The sequence below is a fragment of the Triturus cristatus genome, chromosome 11, assembly GCF_964204655.1.
Source record: "Triturus cristatus chromosome 11, aTriCri1.1, whole genome shotgun sequence".
Taxonomy (NCBI): Eukaryota; Metazoa; Chordata; class Amphibia; order Caudata; family Salamandridae; genus Triturus; species Triturus cristatus.
Genome location: NC_140594.1, coordinates 94,012,331 through 94,029,742, shown reverse-complemented (window position 1 = coordinate 94,029,742; position 17,412 = coordinate 94,012,331). Strand labels below are relative to the sequence as shown.

General features: G+C 45.1%; 1 long non-coding RNA gene across 1 annotated transcript; it reads left to right on the top strand.

Moving 5' to 3' along the window:
* The first annotated feature begins 641 nt into the window (after positions 1-641).
* LOC146783301 (uncharacterized) lies at positions 642-16,263 on the top strand. The gene is made up of 3 exons (XR_014970409.1): positions 642-1,256; positions 4,191-4,349; positions 13,480-16,263. It is a non-coding gene; the product is annotated as an uncharacterized LOC146783301 (long non-coding RNA).
* The last annotated feature ends 1,149 nt before the right edge of the window (positions 16,264-17,412 follow it).

The window sequence follows — 17,412 nt, the reverse complement described above, 5'->3', positions numbered from 1 at the left end:
GCTTCCAGCCGCAAGGGATGCCGGGAAGTGTAGTCCTCCCCTCACTGCGGCCGCGCTGGTATGCAGGTACAGCGCCGGCGGCAGGGGAGATAGGCGGCAGGAGAGCAGACCAGGGGAAATATAGCAGGGAATGGTGACCTACAGATGGGTGACACTGCAAACCGACCCCCCGCTCCACCGGGGCTCTCCTCTGGTTAATTGCGCCTCCGGGCGAGGAAGAGGCGTGAGCGGCTAGGTGGCAGGAGAGCAGACCAGTGAAGTATAGCAGGGAATGGCGACCTGTGAGGTGCCAGGAAGTGCTGCTCGGCCCAGGCAAAGGTTAAGGCACAGACGCACGCCCCCTGGGGACTCCGGAATGTCTAGAACCACAGCCACCTCCAACTTTTACGATGCAGCCACCCTCCGCACGGCTGGTGCCCACATGGAACTCAGCCTGGGCTCGCAGAGAGGAAGTAACCGGAGCAGAAGTCAGAGGATCCCACCAGGGCTCTCACCCCTCGGCCAAAGTTGACAGACAGAGGAGCCAGCTGCACCTGCTGGGGCTCCCTCCCTCCCTACCACCCCCTCTCCCCTCTTCTCACTTTCTCAGCGTTCTGGTCTCAGCCTCTGCCTCACTCCTTGTGATTGAGTTACCACGGAGGCCACGGGGCGGAAGGGAGGCAAAAAGGCGAAGCAACAGACCTCCACAGCTTCAGCTGCAATCTCAGGTGGATCGTCCAATTGCCACAGAAGCGGAATGTCTGCTCTCCTGGGTAGTTACGGCGGTCGCAGAGCCGATAGGATCAAAGGAAATCAAAGGAAATCCACCCCCGCGGGACGCCACTAACTCACTTGCTCCCTCTGCTCGGCACAGCATGAAAAAGTTGTTGGCTGCGTGAAAGCGAGCGGAGAGAGCGGCTGGCTCCTTCGCTGCGGCTTCAGCTTCAGCTACACTGACTGCAGGCTCCCTGCGGGCTCTGGAAGAACCGGACTGGATTCCAGTTAATAGACTAAACATGTTGTTCACAAAATAAACACCCACGTTCTCTGTGTATGCAGGTGGCAGTGACACAAGAAGAGCAAAGGATTGAAAACTGTATGTGAAATGAGTATTGCATTTTTTGGTGGGTAGATCTGCACCCAGAATTGATCTGTGGAGTCTGTCTACAGACCGGGTCTGATAAGGAGAGCCTACGCATATCTTCTACCCAAGTTTAGCCTGTGTTTAATAATTACGCTCTTCTGGAACTGCACTGATCATACGTGGTGATGCATTGGTATGTATTGGGTTTTTCTTTGTGTGTGTGGATTCTCTGTGGCCTGTTGTATCTGCATGCATTGTAGGCTGTATCTAGTCATATTGTGGTAATGCTGAAGCAAATACTGGCTATGTTAAGCAAATGGTGGCTGAGCCCGGAAATCTGAAGTTATATTTAGGAATATTATAACTGTAGCTGACCTATGAATGATTTTCCCTGGTCCAAAATGGCTATACTCCTGGTTTTTGTGGTTGCACACTTGACACGACATGATATGAACCTACTCCAGTATATGGTTAATAACCAAAATGCTGTTTTATGTTCTTTAGTAACCTTTTTCATTATCACTTATTGTTAGTTTTTTAACTACTTCTGGTCATTCCAATATCTGGTCAATTGACAACCTTTCCTGTGATGTTACTGGGGTCAGAGGTCATTTGATGTCACTGCGTGTGATGTCACCTGTGTCACAAACTACTCTTGTGCCCTCTGTTTAGAGGGCCTAGTGCACAGGGTTTATGTTGCGTTAACCCTGTGGCACCTTATGGCACACTATGATAACTTAACTGAGTTTCCCCTAGACCACTGATTCCATTAGCCTTAATTCAGTGTTGTGTTATTCTCCAAATAACGAGTGTCCTTAATTCTTGACTCTATGTTGTGTTCTCCTTGCGGCGCCCTATATGGCATGCTATGATTCCACGCCCAAGTGTCCTTTCTCCCTGCTTCAAATACACCCGAGTTTTCAAGCATTCCCTGAACACATGAACCAATGGATTTACTTACTCCCACCATTTCCGGGGGTTTATGAGTGTTTTTCCCTTGTGCACTTTTAGACAAAATGAAACGTGTTTTCTGTTAAGTAGTTCCTTCCGTTAGCTTGCATCTGCTCTTCCTGAAAGATTAAGCCAGTGTACTAACACGTATTGCCTTCAGGAGTCTTGAAGAACCTTCCAGCTTGCCACTATTTCCACATGCCACACATGATCCCGCTGTATTCATTGGACCCTGAGCATGTATATGAACCACTCCCTATCCCGATCTTCTTGCTTCACCTACACTCCAGGGAGAATAAGCTTCCTCCCTACCCACTCACCTGAAGAATCGACCAGACCTGGTTGATGCTGTTCTCAGCTGCAGTTTAAGTTCCTCCGGGGATTCCCTTGGCCCCAGTTCCCTCAACGCATCCTTCGTCTCCGCCTCCGGCTCAGCTACTCCAGTTGCTTTGTGATTTCCTGAGTCAAGACCTCTAGTCCTTCTTCAGACTAGGGACAAGTTGGAGTTCTAGGCTAAGTACTTGATATCTGGTTAGTGCGCACTATCCTTTTATAGTAGTAAGCAGGCCGGAGTATTGGCATCTTCAAGACTATAGACTTGCCTTCAAGTTTCCTCTTATTGACTTCCTACTAGTTCAAGTTGATTATTCTTGCTCCGGAACCCTCCTGCAACCCTGGCCATTCAACTACCTTATTTCAAGGACTGTAGACTTTGCCCTGTGTTTCCCTGATGAACAATAGTGCCTAGAGAATTCTCTTGTTTGAGTCTTGTGTGATCCATGTACCAATATCAATGTGCCTGGTATACTTTGGGAGTGTCATACTTCAAACCTTGTGCCTAGTTTTGACCTTGGGAGCCTATACTCTAATCTGTGTTTTCAGCAAGCATGGGCAGAGTTCTCAGAGTTCTGCTAGGCAGAACTCCACGAAGTGACCAAAAAACATAGCTGCTCTACACGGAGTTCCGCAAGTGTGGAGTGCATAATGTTGGACCATCCACGCTGATTTTTAGCAACTTGTGTTTGTCCTGCGTTGTAAATTCAGCACAAACAGCACCACGCACAGTGCAAGAGGGCACTGCTTATTTTTGCTGCTCTAGTAGATGTTCTACTTGAGCAGCACCTTCCTGAACGTGAACGGAAGGTTCCTTAACGTGAGCGGTAGTGACCACCTGTGAGCTGCCACGTTGAGAAATCTCACCGGGAGGTAGACTGGAGCAAGATTGTTGGTGAGCGCAAGTGAGGAAAAACTCCACTCTGCAGAGTTTTCTGGACCTCCACATGCTACATGGAGCACGGAGTGTGAAAAACTCCACAAACTCTGCGAGCAGAGCAGAATTTCACGCCCAGGCTTAGTTTCCATAATACCTTGGGCGTGTCACACTCCAATTCGTGTACCTAGTTTTAACCTCGGAAGTGCCAATAACTCCAACCTATACATCAAGCGTAACCTTGAGAGTGTCAGTGACTTCAACCCATGTTTTGAGTGTAACCTTGGGAGTGCCAGTAACGCCAACCCTTGTTTCGATTGTTACCTTGGAGTGCCTGAAACTCCAATCCTTGTTTCAAGTATTACCTTGGGAGTGTCAGAGGCTCGAGGGCTTCAGAGTTTCCTATTCATGATCCTGGTTATCCTACATACTTACTGTGTTGTAAAGGAAGCATGTAATTGAATGTTACTAAAGTTGATGCAATGATAATGTATAGGAAGGCCTGCTAGTATTCAGATGATAATATTTATTTATTTATTTATTTTTGAGATTTATAAAGCGCGAACAAATGCCCGTAGGCGTCTCGGCGCTGGAAAGAACAAGGCGTGAAATACCCACAGAGGCTAGTTGACAGCTGTTATTGATCAAAGAGCCAAGTCTTTAATTTCCTGCGAAATAGCATCAAGGAGGTGCTTTCTCTGATGGTGGTAGGTAAGGAGTTCCAGAGTCTGGGAGCAGCCACCAGGAAGCGCCTATCGCCCCACGTGACAGTTTTAGTTCGTGGTACCTGCAGAGATTTAAGATTGTTAGACCGGAGAGATCTAGTGGAAGAGTGATACCGGAGATGGGACTTCAAAAAGTCCGGGCCCTGGTTATGCAGTGCTTTGTATGTGATACAGAGTGTTTTGAATTTAATCCTGTTATTGATCTTGAGCCAATGCATATTTTTTATTGTTTCTGAAATAGGCATGAATTTCGGGATACCAGACAGGAGACGGGCTGCGGCATTCTGAACTGACTGTAATTTGTTGATCACTTTGGCCTGAGCATTGACAAACAGACCATTACAGTAGTCAAGGGAAGACAACACCAGAGCACTGACCAAGGTCCTTCTGGCTGCAGCTGGTAAAAATGGCAGAATTTTTTTGATCAACCTTAGTTTATGGTGGGCCAAAGCTGCTGTTTTATTTGCGTGGGCCATAAAGTTCAGGTTTTCATCAAAAATCACTCCCAGGTTTCTGACAGAGGTGACTGGTTTCGGGGGGGGTCCCATATGAGGGAGGCCACCATATAGTTGACCAGCAAGGTGAAAGATGTCCGAAGATGACTACCTCTGTTTTTTCGGAGTTTAGTTTTAAGCAATTGGAGGCCATCCAGTTTCCAATTGTCCGCAAGCCCTCCTGGAAGTTTCCTGCCATTCTCTCTCCATCGCCATTAATGGCCAGCACCAGTTGTGTATCATCTGCGTATGAGGTAAGGCCCATCCCATGGGCTTTGATGACAGTTGCCAAGTCCGACACATAGATAGCCTCTTCTTGTTATTTCCAGTGTATTGAGTTCTTGCAAACCCAGAGACTCCAGTCCAGAGCGTATCGGCCTTGCAGACTCAGATGGCCTCTCAAGCAACAAATCCTGTTAAGCAATATTGCCCAGCTGCTGGGCAGATCCAGTACAGCAAGTCTCTCGTTTCTTATTTTGTACTAGCCCCCCCTGACCCCTGGAGGACAGCTCATGCTGGAAGGCAGTTCTTCCTTTGGCATGTCCGGTCTTCGGGAGGGATAGGAGGTCCAGCATCGACTGCAGTGTCGTCTCCGCAGTTGGGACCAGGTGAGGGCATGACAACCCAAAGGTCAAGGGGGCATATAATGTAACTTCTCCTACCCCTAGCATTTTGGTAAATCGACGTCCATGACCTCACTCCACTTATTGCTGGGTGTACAGTACACATAGCCATGTACAGAACATAATCTGCTTTAAAGAAAGAGGTATTCGGATTGTAGATATCTCACAGATGTTTCAACAACATTTCACAAGATACTCCTGATCTAAGATCTTGTCTAAAATGGTTAAATGTTTGCTAAGAAATACAGGTGTATTGATTATAATGTCATCGAACTTCCTTCCCATGCATGCGTTATGGGCTGGCATTGAACATTATAAAACAACAACTACACCATGTGCAGCAGAGGGCACCAAAGCACAAAGAATAGGCAAAATGATTGAAACAGCTGCAAAGCAGAGTCAATCAACAGAAAACAGTAACTGCAGACATGCAGAGACACAGGAAGGAAGAGGAAAAGAAAGTAACGGCAAGAGGTGAGACTCTCTTGAGAGTGTGTGGTTTCTTTGGGCAGATCTGAGCAGCATGAGGGGGTTGGTAAAAGTACTGTGAAGCTGTTAAGCAGGCAAAAATGCCAATTTTCCACATTTGTTGGTAGAAATAATCTGGCCTACACAAATCGCTGCTCACATTTGCTCAATAGGCTCACCTGAGAAAGGAACAGATTGTGGACTGTTCACACGGTTTGTGCAGTTCTGCTTCTTTCGTGCAAGATTTCAAACAAGCCCTGACTGGGAAACCAAAGCAGCCGACAACTCATTTGTCATTATATATTCAATTGTATTTATTTTTAAATCACAGTGAATGATCACCTTACAGTGCACCAGGATGCAGCAATCTTTATTGAGGCCCTTCAATGCTTCTCTCTCTAGCACCCTCTAACAGTGCCCCTCATCTCTCCATTGAACCTCTCTTGCATGTATTTCATTTGTTTTATAGCGCCTCTCATACCAGTGTAGGGTGTCGGAGCACACGCATACAGAAACAATGAATAATATGTATATAAATCAGTGTATAGAACATGTTAAATAAGACAAAGGGGACTACAAGATGTAGGATTCACATGTCATCTATACGGGTATACATTTTTTAAGAGTGCTTGGTCTGGAGAACACAAACTCAGGGTTCAAAACATAACAAAGTGGCTCGGGTTGACTTTACTATTAAGAATTTGTTTCTATCCCAAAAAATAATGTCAGCAACATTAGGATAAGAAAAGCCTGGGAAAAAACATAACTTTCTAAACTGTACCATGCAGTTTGCATGCAGCTTTTTGATGACAGTTCATGGCTAACTGTGCTGGATTACGATTGTAACTTATGAACTTCACAGTAACAAACGGATCTCTGTGACAGAAGCAGTAACCCACAGAGATATGAACATAAAATGCATTTCTGGGATCTGCATGATACACCTTCTTTGCAGCAGGCATAGTAACCCTCTGCACTACCTAGGATGAGTCAAAACTGTCACTTCACAAAACTCCTGAAAACTGCTGGATGAACAGGGAACTTTGCAGTAGGAGCTTTTAAAACCATAACATATTTCAAAGCCCAGTGGCCGCCTCACTTCAGTGCTCGGAGCGGTGGGATGGCACCGGTCACATTGCCTTAAAGCCGGCCTCGAGCAAGGCAGGCAGGGTCACATGATGTGCTGCGCTAGTAGTGCACCTCTTTGTAGCAGGGTGGTCTAAGGCTATGGCACAATCACACGGGCACGAAACAAGAGGATTGGAAATCAAACCTAGCCTTGCATGCAGCTCTTTGATGGCAGTTCATAGCTCACTGTGCTGGATTATGATTGTAACTTATGAACTGCATAGTAATGAAAGGATCTCTGTGACAAAAGCACTAACCCACTGAGCGATGCTCATAAAATACAGTTTTGTGATCTGCAGAGAATATTTTTTTTTCCAGAAGGCATTTTAAACCTCTGCACTAAAGTAGATGAGTCAAAACTGCCACTAGATAAAACTCTGATCCCTCTCCAGCAAGAAGATTAATCCCAAGAGACATCTTGACAGTTCTATTGTTGCCACCAGCCAGGGAACCTATCGGCGCGCGGCACCATCAGAATACATTTAAAACTGAAAGTGAAAGTGGTCGTGCGTGCACCCAGTCAGCACTTACACGGGTAGGTGACTGTCGCTGTCGGTGGCTGATTCTAGTGGCTGGTGGCGGCTGGGCCGGACTTGGCTGCTGGTCTGGGCCTGGATGGCTGTCAGCAGGAGTGCACTGACTCTGTGTATGTGATGAGGAGAGGAAGGGATGAGAGGACTGAGAGTGTGGAGAGCAGGACAAAATTATTATAAAAGAGCCATCTTTGGTAGTGCTCCTACAGATGGATGGCCCTGTGAGCAAGGGGTGGTCACCCGGTGTTCTTTTTGTATCTTTGTTTTTTAAGCAGTTGAGTGCACCAGTGTAGCCTGGCTTGTCCAAGGAGGCTTGAAAGGAACCCGAGTGCTGAATGGGTTATGCTGGCCTACTGATTTTATTACAGGAGGCCAATATTGCAGTACTGCAGCAAAACTGCCCCCCCCCAGTAACAAAACCACCCCGACCCTTCCAGCCTCCAGTACTGCTGCAAAACTGCCCCCCCCCCCCCAGTAACAAAACCACCCGACCCTTCCAGCCTCCTGGGGAAAAGCCTGTTGCCCGGTATGGTCAGTCCATTCTTGGACTCAAACTACTCAAAGTGTCCACGAACCAGCGTTGTAACACAGGCCCCCGCGGAGCGGGTCGACCCCCTCAGCACAGTAATCTGCCCAGAGAGCTCCTTGATGAGTCCTGAGGGGGCCCCTCCATGTACCTTGCAGGGAGCCCCCCTCAAGTTTCGTTATGCCAGTGCCACAGAAATGGCAGTTTTTGTGGTTCTCCCTGGCCCTTATTTTGCTAGAGAAAACCAAATGAGCTACAGGAACTAACAGAATACTCAGTGGCATTTACCTTCTTTTCTTCCATGGTAGGGAGGAGCAAATCAAATTTTGCAGAAGTTCTTCTACTTTCTGTGGAATAAAAAAAAACAATAAGTCCTCTCAGTGTTTCACACATGCAGTCTTTTTAATCCCGCAACAGTTTCTCGTTCAAAGTGTTTTCCAAAGTTTGCCCCAGGTGTTTGCGACTTTGGGGAGCTTCAGTTCTGACCAGTTTGCTAAATGAGTAAAAACTGGGGGAGAACCCCCTGCCAAAACATAGTCTTTCTGCAGAAAACATCTTTATGGAAATTCTCCCACCCCAAAAAAATAAAAGTTTTTACGATAAGACTTTAGAGAACAAAAAGTAGCTTCACAGTTACAATTTGCTTGCCAAACAGTTTTGTTTAGGAAACCTTGATTGTTTAACCTGTCAATTCGGGCAAATTCATAGTGATTGAAAATTCACAAAGTTGTAAAGTTGTGTAGTTTGCACAAATCTGCTGGTATAAAACTACAGCGCTAGTTTTTCCTGATAATTATTTAATAATATATGATTTTGTTAAGTTCAACCTCAGACATTTCCAGATCAGGTGTCATAGCAATGAACAGTATAGTATGGTGTTGGCTTCAGTGGGTGCTGCTGAAAAGGTCACTAAAGACCCTCTGCATTCAGGCCAGAGGTACAAAATGATACTTTGATTATAACCTGTGAGGAAATGGGGTGTATTATATGGTGTGGTTGTCCAATCACACTGTGTAATACACTTACAAACCCCTTTAGGACCCTTAAGTTTTGTTTGTCAAACTTTCAGCTCAACCCTGGGTAGTTGTGACTCTGAGCAGCAAGACTTACACAAAGGAACAAGTGTAAAGCATTTAAACAGCACCAAAACAATTGAAGAAGAAATTTACAAGACACCCAAAATATCAGACACCAATTTATAAAAAAAAGACCATATTTTGTTTGGTATTTTTCTACACCACAGTGAAAAAGATCCACCAGAGGATTCAGGAGATATAGAATTTACAAGGAATAATACATCAGGTTGTTTCACTCACTGCGAACAAGCATTTGCAAATTCAATGAATTTGACACTTGGAAACTTTTTCACCAAAATGTTTGGGCTAGTTGGAATTCTGTCACTCATTTAAGGTGACCAACTCCATGAAGGAATCAGTCAGGGGGACTAGCAAGGTCCTCAGTAGCAGTTACCTCAGCAGGTGTTGCAGTCTCCAGTCAGTTCCAGACACTTTTATCCTTTACAGGGCTTTCCTGTGGAAGTGGTCCTGATGTAAGGGATGAAGGATGCGGAAGATGTTCAAAGGATGCTGTGGACAAAATGCAGTTAACGGGGGTCTTGCTGAGACTACTTCTCGGTATAAGAAGGGGATGACGAGGTCCTTGTCACAGGGTTGACATCCCTCAAAGTCCTGTCGGTGCTAGCAGAAATCCATTAGCCATGGGACTTCTGGTAGCGCAGTATCGCGTTCATTGGCTAATCCTTCCTGGATCAGTAATTCGTCAAACAACACTTTCAGACTCAGCAAACTTGGCTACAACTTTTTTCATTAAGTCCTGGACCCTAGTGCTGCACGGCGGCAGTTAGCAGTGGGTTGAAGACTTTGGGCTACTAACCTGCCCTAGCAAGCTTCTCAACTGTTGTGTCCCCTTGCTGTGAACAGGAGGCCAGCTCACTGATCCTTGGAGTATGTTGGCTTTGGCTAGGCTTTGATGATTACTTTTAATTGAGCAGGACACAGCAGACACAGTCCTTCTCCTTTCCTAGCCACTGGGTGCAGCCTTGCCACTGCTTTAAATAACAAAGTTGAACCAGAAGTTAAAACTGCTCTTCCAGCCTGCACATAGTTGGTTGGGGGACTTGTGGTACTCATTTCCCACCCGAGGGGGCACAACAAGCGCTTCAAGGCTTGGGAGGGATCCTCTAACACACATGCCCGGGGTACTATGGATACCATTTACTAGGGACTTGCAGGTAAGTAATCTCAGCCAATTGGGCAAAAGCCAATTCGACATACCATTTTAAGAGTAAGGGCAGAGACACTGCGGTCTGGTTAGCAGGCCTCATTACACTCTCAGAGTAAAAAAACTCCGCAGCATCAGTACAAAACCTTGGTGGTGACCATACAAAAAGAACCATTTCCTTAAACAAACCCTATGATTCACAAAGTCACAGGACGTGCAACAGAAAAATGACATCTCTCAAAACGATACCCCTTTGTTGGTTCAGAGAGCTCTTTCCAAATTGCAAAAAATGGTTTACCAACTCATTCTGAATCCCAATTATGAAAGGATCGGAAAGAGGCATCCACATCTAATTTCTAATTTTCGTCGAGTTGTGTCAATGTTTGTACCAAACCAAAGGTTACTGACTCCTGAAAGGAGTCAGTAAAGCTTTAAATAAAGAGAAGGCTGTCCCCTTTCAGTTGGACAACAATCCCTTTGAGGATGGTGTTGGATAAACTTGGAGGTGGAAGCAGGCCTGGACTAGGAACCAAAAGCAGCCCTGGCATATTCTGTCAGAGCAGCACTCATACTGCATGTAGCGAGCACGCGCTGGAAGCAAGCCTGACCTTAGCAAGGGGGCCTTGGAGGAGTTTCTCCCATAAGAATGTTTTGAAACCAATGCAAATATGGTGCATGGTTGATGGCTCAATGAATTGATGAATAGTTGTGAGGGTGAGGAATGGGTGAATTAATCAATTGAAAAATGGTTGAAAAGCATTGAAGACTTTTAGTACGTGGAGAAAATGGTCTCAATGTACTTTTAACTTCTACATTTAAACATCACCATCCACAAACTCTACCACCACCTCCCCTTGTGAAACATGCATCGCCCGGATGTATTTAACACAATTAACTGCCTTAGCGGCTCAAAGAATTAAAAGCACAGCATTACACTTTGAACTACAATGGGAGTGAGGAAGAGATAGCCATATAGTGGTCGAATTGCACAGTGTGATATCAGGAAACCGTGCCTCATTCTCTGATTCCACTTGAGATGATTGTGTGATCCTAAGCAATTACTTTTATTCACAGTGCCTTTTTTTCCTTCTTCATCACACAAGAGCACCTACTGCTACATCAGTTCGAGGTGGTTGCTGCATAAAAACAAAAGACTGCAATGTCACTCCATTTGTAGTAACACTCTAAGCCACAATCAAGGGGCAAAAGACAAATGATTTCCCTCTTGGTTCACTAATAGCATCATCTTCGGGATAGTAGCTGAGGGACCTCATTTTTTCTACATGCATGTTTGGAATAACTTTCAATAACTGCATTTTTAAAAGTCTTTATGGTATATCCACTGGACTCTCTGAGCCAAACAACATCATACCCCTCACTTTCCCCCCCATAAGCCCTGAAGATCAGCGCTTCTGGTGATGACATTGGAGAAGACAGGTACTACCCAAATGTCAACACATATGGCATTAAGACAAGTGTAGTCTGGCTGGCATGCTTTAAAACCATTTGTTTTGCATTGTTTGTTTGTAAAGCGGATTAGCGCTGCAGACAGGAAATGTAGCTGGTCCGGCCACCAGCAACGAAACCGGATACTACCAGCAGCAAAACCAGCACCAACATGGCAGCTCACTGGGAAAATGCCTAATGCCCGGTGCGACCTGTTGGGGTGTGGCTGGGGGATGGGAGCAGTTAATGCTCCATTGGACCACTGCCTGCTCCCCCCTATATCTTAACCACTGGGATGGTAGGCTGCTGTTCATTGTAGGCCATCATCCCTGTGTTTGTAGCCACTGACGGGGTCACACATACTGACTTGCCTAATTAATATTCATTAGGCAGTTCATTGTGAAAACTCAAGCAACTGGATTCTTGCTTAATTAATATTCATTAGACAGTTCATTGTGAAAACTCAAGCAACTGGATTCTTGCTTAATTAATATTCATTAGGCAGTTCATTCTGCAAACTCAAACAACTGGATTCTTTATTGCTGCAGTTCCCCCTGTCAAAAGTACTACTCTCCTCAAGTGAATATCTCTTAGGATGTTAGGTGAACCCCTCTCATATCAGGAGCTTGACAGTCAAATTGGGTAAACTCACCCTGGCCCAGGAGACATAGGGAAAAGATATTACTAGCTGTATATAGCACTGAGTAATACAATGATATACACAGTTTTTCTATGTGTGAGTTACACAGAGGCCTGGATAAAGATGTCATTTTTAGAAGCCAAAGTTATACCAGATCTACAGAGATGAAAGTACAGAAGCAGTTCTAGTAAATAAAATTAGGCATGTTTTCCTGCTGATTGTGCAGTGGGTAGAGAACAGAGGCAGCTCCTCCACTAAGGCAGAGAAGCGTCGCCCCACTGCTTTCAGCAGTATAAAAACAGGAATAATAAAATGACAATAACAAGTTATTATTATTTTATTTTTTCCTGCTGCTGCAGCTTTGTGGGGTGGGGCTGCTCTGCTCTCAAAGCAGGGGGAGGAGTGGTAGACCCACTGCAAGTGCGCATGAATGTTTGCCCAGCCGTCTCAACTGGCCAAACTGTCATGCACACTTTGCATTACAGCCTCATGGAGAACATGTCCAGGCTCCCAAGTCCCTGGCTGCGTGCTGAACCACGGCGCTCAGACCAATCACTATGCTGCACTGCAGCATTGTGATTGGCTTAGGGGTGCCTGGGTGCCTCCTGTTCCAGCCGGGAGGGACGTGGAGAGAGGACAGAGGAGAGATGCGGCAAGGAGGTACATTTTTTCATTTTCTCTATCCCCTTCAACCCCCACCCTCTGTCCCGCCACTCCCGATCGGTGCCAGCCACTACTGGTAGAGAATGACTCCTAGAACCAGACTTGAGGGAAATAATTTGAAAACTAGAATCCAGCTATCAATTCCCAGTCTAATGAGATGTGACAAGTCAGATTGCAGCCCATTAGCAACAGTGCCCCTACCCTTGAATATCCTTCATTTATATAGAAATCCATCTTGAAATGAGCATCTCCCTGTACTCAGTGATTACAGCTCGGCTAAAGGCATTTCAAGGGGGCGGGGCTCATTTGCATGCCCTGTTGTCAATAGACCCATCTCCCTAAGTTCTGAGGGTGCATGTTTGGATAAAGGCAGTTGTGAAGGGCTCTGACTGTTCAGAGCATTTTCTGATTGCATCTGGACTACAATTTCAGTACAATGAGACCTTCCGCGCTGACCATTGGCCTCCTGGCTCTCCTCACAGGTAACCCACAGGCTGGTGACCATTGAGGGGACAGTTGTTCCTGTTAGCTAAATGAAAATGTGTTTGATTCTTTTTATTTCTGAAAACCAGCCACAATCCACCAAATGACCTTTGTAGATAAAACTAAAGTCATCCTTACTCGTCCTCAAATAACCTCCGACTTTGAAATATGCAGATGCTGGTTTTATCTCCAAACAGCTGTGATGCCGCGGTCTAGCGACTCTGGTTGTGAACCTGGTCATCAGTAAAAATGATGCTAATGAAGATATCTCTCTTTCTTCCTCAGGTTCTTGGGCCCAACATTCAGTCACTCAGGAGCCCTCAGTGACAGCGACCCTGGGACAGACAGTGAAACTCTCCTGCAACCTGGGAGGGGGGTTAACAGTGAGCTCAAACTGTGCCTGGTTTTTCCAGCAGAAGCTCGGACAGGCTCCCAGAAACCTGGTGTATTACTGCACTGAGTCTAACAAAGGAAAGCTCCCTGGGGTCCCGGAGCGCTTTATTGGTTCTGGTTCAGGCTCCGTGGGGTATTTGACCATCAATGGTGTCCACACAGAAGACGATGCTGACTATTACTGTACTACAAGGACCAACAGCCAGCGCACTGTGGTGCAAGTGAATGGGGAAGTGAGACTAGAACCTCTGCAGCTTTGGTGTGGTGGCAGCAGGTGGTCCAGAGCAGGACCAGTTGTGCACTTTGGGGACGTGTTCTTACTTTGCAGACTGATTGTCTGTCTGACTTGTCAGGATGTTTTTGATTGTGTCTGCAAGATTTGTGATAGACAGATGAGCAGCAGTTATCCAGGAGGGTCAAGCAGAGCTGACAATGTCACTGCAGCACTATTGTGTAGGTCTTAAAAAAAGCAAGTTTTCAAAAGCACTGGATGCTGCCTGGGAATTGAGCAGAAGATCTGGGGGAGGCGGCGTGGGAGATGTGGTCTAGTGGCTGAGCTGTGTTCCTATCCAGTCTTTAAAGGCTTAACTGAAATCAGGGTTGTAGCCCCAGAGGGTGTGGGGGGAGGGCACTGGGAGGTGGAAGTCAGTCGGGGGGGTTGCTTGTCGAGGAGTTATAGAGGGACGGGGTAGCCCATATTAGTCTGTGACCCCTCCCCAAATCACCAAGGCAGCTGGCACAGTATTTGCCTAATCAAGAAAAAAACATAGGGCCTGAATCACAAAGGTAAACTTACACATTGGTGTAAGTTTATGACTTTTTGCAATTCATAAACAAATTTTACAAGTAGTATCTGTATGACTGCAGAGTCTCCACAATAGTGGGGGATACTCAGTAGCGGCTGCTGCCGGACTCGGGCGGTGGGGAGGGGGTGGGGCCCAGGGATGAAAAAAACGTTTTTTTAAAACACTTACTTGTGACGGCAGGCCAGCCTCCGCCTCTCCTCTGTCCTCTTCTTCCTGCTCCGGTCCTGCAGCAGGATACAGGAAGCACCCGGCTCCCATTCTCCAGATAGCCATTCACAATGCTGTAATACAGCCTTGTGATTGGTCTGAGCTCAGTGGATCAACGCTCAGCCAGGCAATGGGGACCTGCGCATGTTCTCCATGCAGGCTGTAATGCAGCCTGCATGGTGAATATGGGAAGTGCGCATGACTGTTTTGGGCTGCCTGAGAGGGCTGATCAAATAGTCATGTGCACTTAGTAGTGGACAAACCACTCCACCCAAACTCCTCAGTCCTCCAAGCAGCCCGCCCCACTCAGAAAGCTGCTGCAGCAGTAGGAAACTTAAAATGATGATAACGTGAGTAAAGGTCATTTTATGTTTCCTGCTGCGTAGCAGTGGGGCGACAGTCCTCCACCTTAGCAGAGGAGCCACCAATGGGGAGACTACCCACATAATAACATGCATTGGCAAAGCCAATTGGTCTCGCCAATCCGAGAGCTATTGGCGTTGTTAATGTCACTGTGTAGCAAAGACCTATACTTGCATCTTAGAACATCCCACTGCTATTTGTAGTGAGTTTTTACCAACACATGGCCATACACCAAATTGAGGCAAAGTGCATGTCTAAATGTAGTACACACTCACCACAAGAAAAGGGAAATGCTAATTTTGTGCATAAACAACCTTGCAACATTTCGCCCACTGGAACCACAGCAGCCTTTACACTAAGGGGATAGAGCAAGTAAACAGAGAGCATCAAACCTGCGTGCTTTCATATACTCACACCATCCTGGTGCAAATAGTTATTGAACAACACAAAGGGTTAGAAAATCACTGGTTGTTTTTCTTTCAACTAAACTAAACTGAGACCATAAGTACTAAAATACACAGATTTCTTAAGCCGGCAGCTTGACAAAAGGCATCTGGAGAATACAGATGCTGATTTTAATACTAACAACAACATGAAACCTTCTGGTAACCCGAGTCATGCATGATATTGGCTACTCTATCATTTTGATGTCAAAAGCAGTTTGCAAGTCAAAAAATAATGTGAGTAAAAAGTTTCTGCAACTCAAATAATGGCTTTAAATACATTTTTCTCCATACATCAGCTTTTGATTTCTGAAAATGCGTACATTTTCGTTTAGAATATGTGCTTTTAAATCTAGGTATGCATATAATAATTCAACGTTGCTAAAGCGTCTGCATTGGTAGGCTGGGCTACACACAGGAGAGCTAATCATAGGAAGCTGGAGAGCTACTTGTAGCTCACGAGCCACTCTTAGGAAATGCCTGAAGATGATACGGACTGCAACCACTCAAAAAGTGCATTGGGCATCACAATGAGTCGGAAAGCAGTATGCAAATACCAATAAAATACAATATGTCAGGACCTGGGGAGGGGCACATAAGCAAACTAAGTAATTGTCTGTGTCACCCCATTCTACTGCGATTAAAACGTGGATGCTTCGAACACATGTTGAAGCATACAACATCAAAATGTGGAAAAGAGTTCACACTAATTTGGCACAATGTATTTTGAAGGACAATAAATAAGCACAAACCACCTTGATTACCTTGGATAACCTTTTTCTTAAAGTTTAGAATGTTTTATTGAAGTAATATACAAAGTAAAACAACAGTAGAATTATTACAAACAAAGTTCAATCTGATCCATTACTGAAATAGAAATATAGAAGAAAAAGGAAAGTGAACAAACCAATTTGAACAATTTAAATCAGTACATAGGCAAATGCAATTTAGCATTTTAAAATAAAGGTAAGGAAGGGGGGAGGAAGGGAGGAAAGAAAAGGGGGCAAAAATAAGAAGCAGCTAAACCATTAATGCAAAGATAGCCAAAAAGGCTAACTGAACAAAATAACATTAAGAAGGATCGTGTCAATGTACATGCGAAAAAGATCAAACAGCAAACCTGTAAAGGAATGTCGTGAGTGGTGACCAAAGCAAATCCTTTTTAATCAATAGGAGTATAGAGGTGGCATGAGCATGATATGATGATGGCATAACAGGTTCCACCAAGCTTGACACGATATTTTAGCGGTGTCCTTCCAATTGGTGGTAATGACCTGAAAAGTAATAGCTATCAACAAGTCAACAAATTTACCCACATTTCCCTGGGCAATCCATATAGGAGAGGTACCACCCAGAAAAACTTGCACAATATCAAAAGGAATGTTGGTAGATAACATTTCATTCAATTTATCCCAAATGAGTAACCAGAAGTTCTTAACCAGAGGGCCGAGAAAAAACATATGAAAGAGATCACTTTTTCATAAGGACAAGACCAGCCTTTTGCAGTTTCCAGCAAATTAAACTTATGACGATCTGTAGGAGTAAGGAAAAGCCTATTGTAAAAATAATATAGAGTCTGCGTTGCACTTGCTGAACGTGAGGAGGTATGAATTTTTGTCCGGATGGAGCCCCAAATTTTAAGGGAGAATTCTTGTGTCAGGTCTTTTCCCCATAGGAGTTCTATACTAGATTTGGTTCTGGATTCAATAGGGTAAGACAGTATCTTATAAATAGTGGATGCCTTAAACTGAGTGTGTGAGTTTAAGGAAGAGTTTTAGGCCATGAGTTGAACTATAGAGGATCTAAGGTGAGAGTAGTGAGAAGCATGTAAAAGAGATATGTCCTATTTCTTTTGGATCTCCGAGAAGTCCATAGGAGACCCAGTCGTCACTGAGTGCTTGAATGTAATTATGCCGTTATCAATCCATTCTGACCAAAAAAGAGCTCTGTTTTTGATCTTCAGGTGTTTGTTATACCATATAGGAGTGTGAGTGACGTTAACCGAA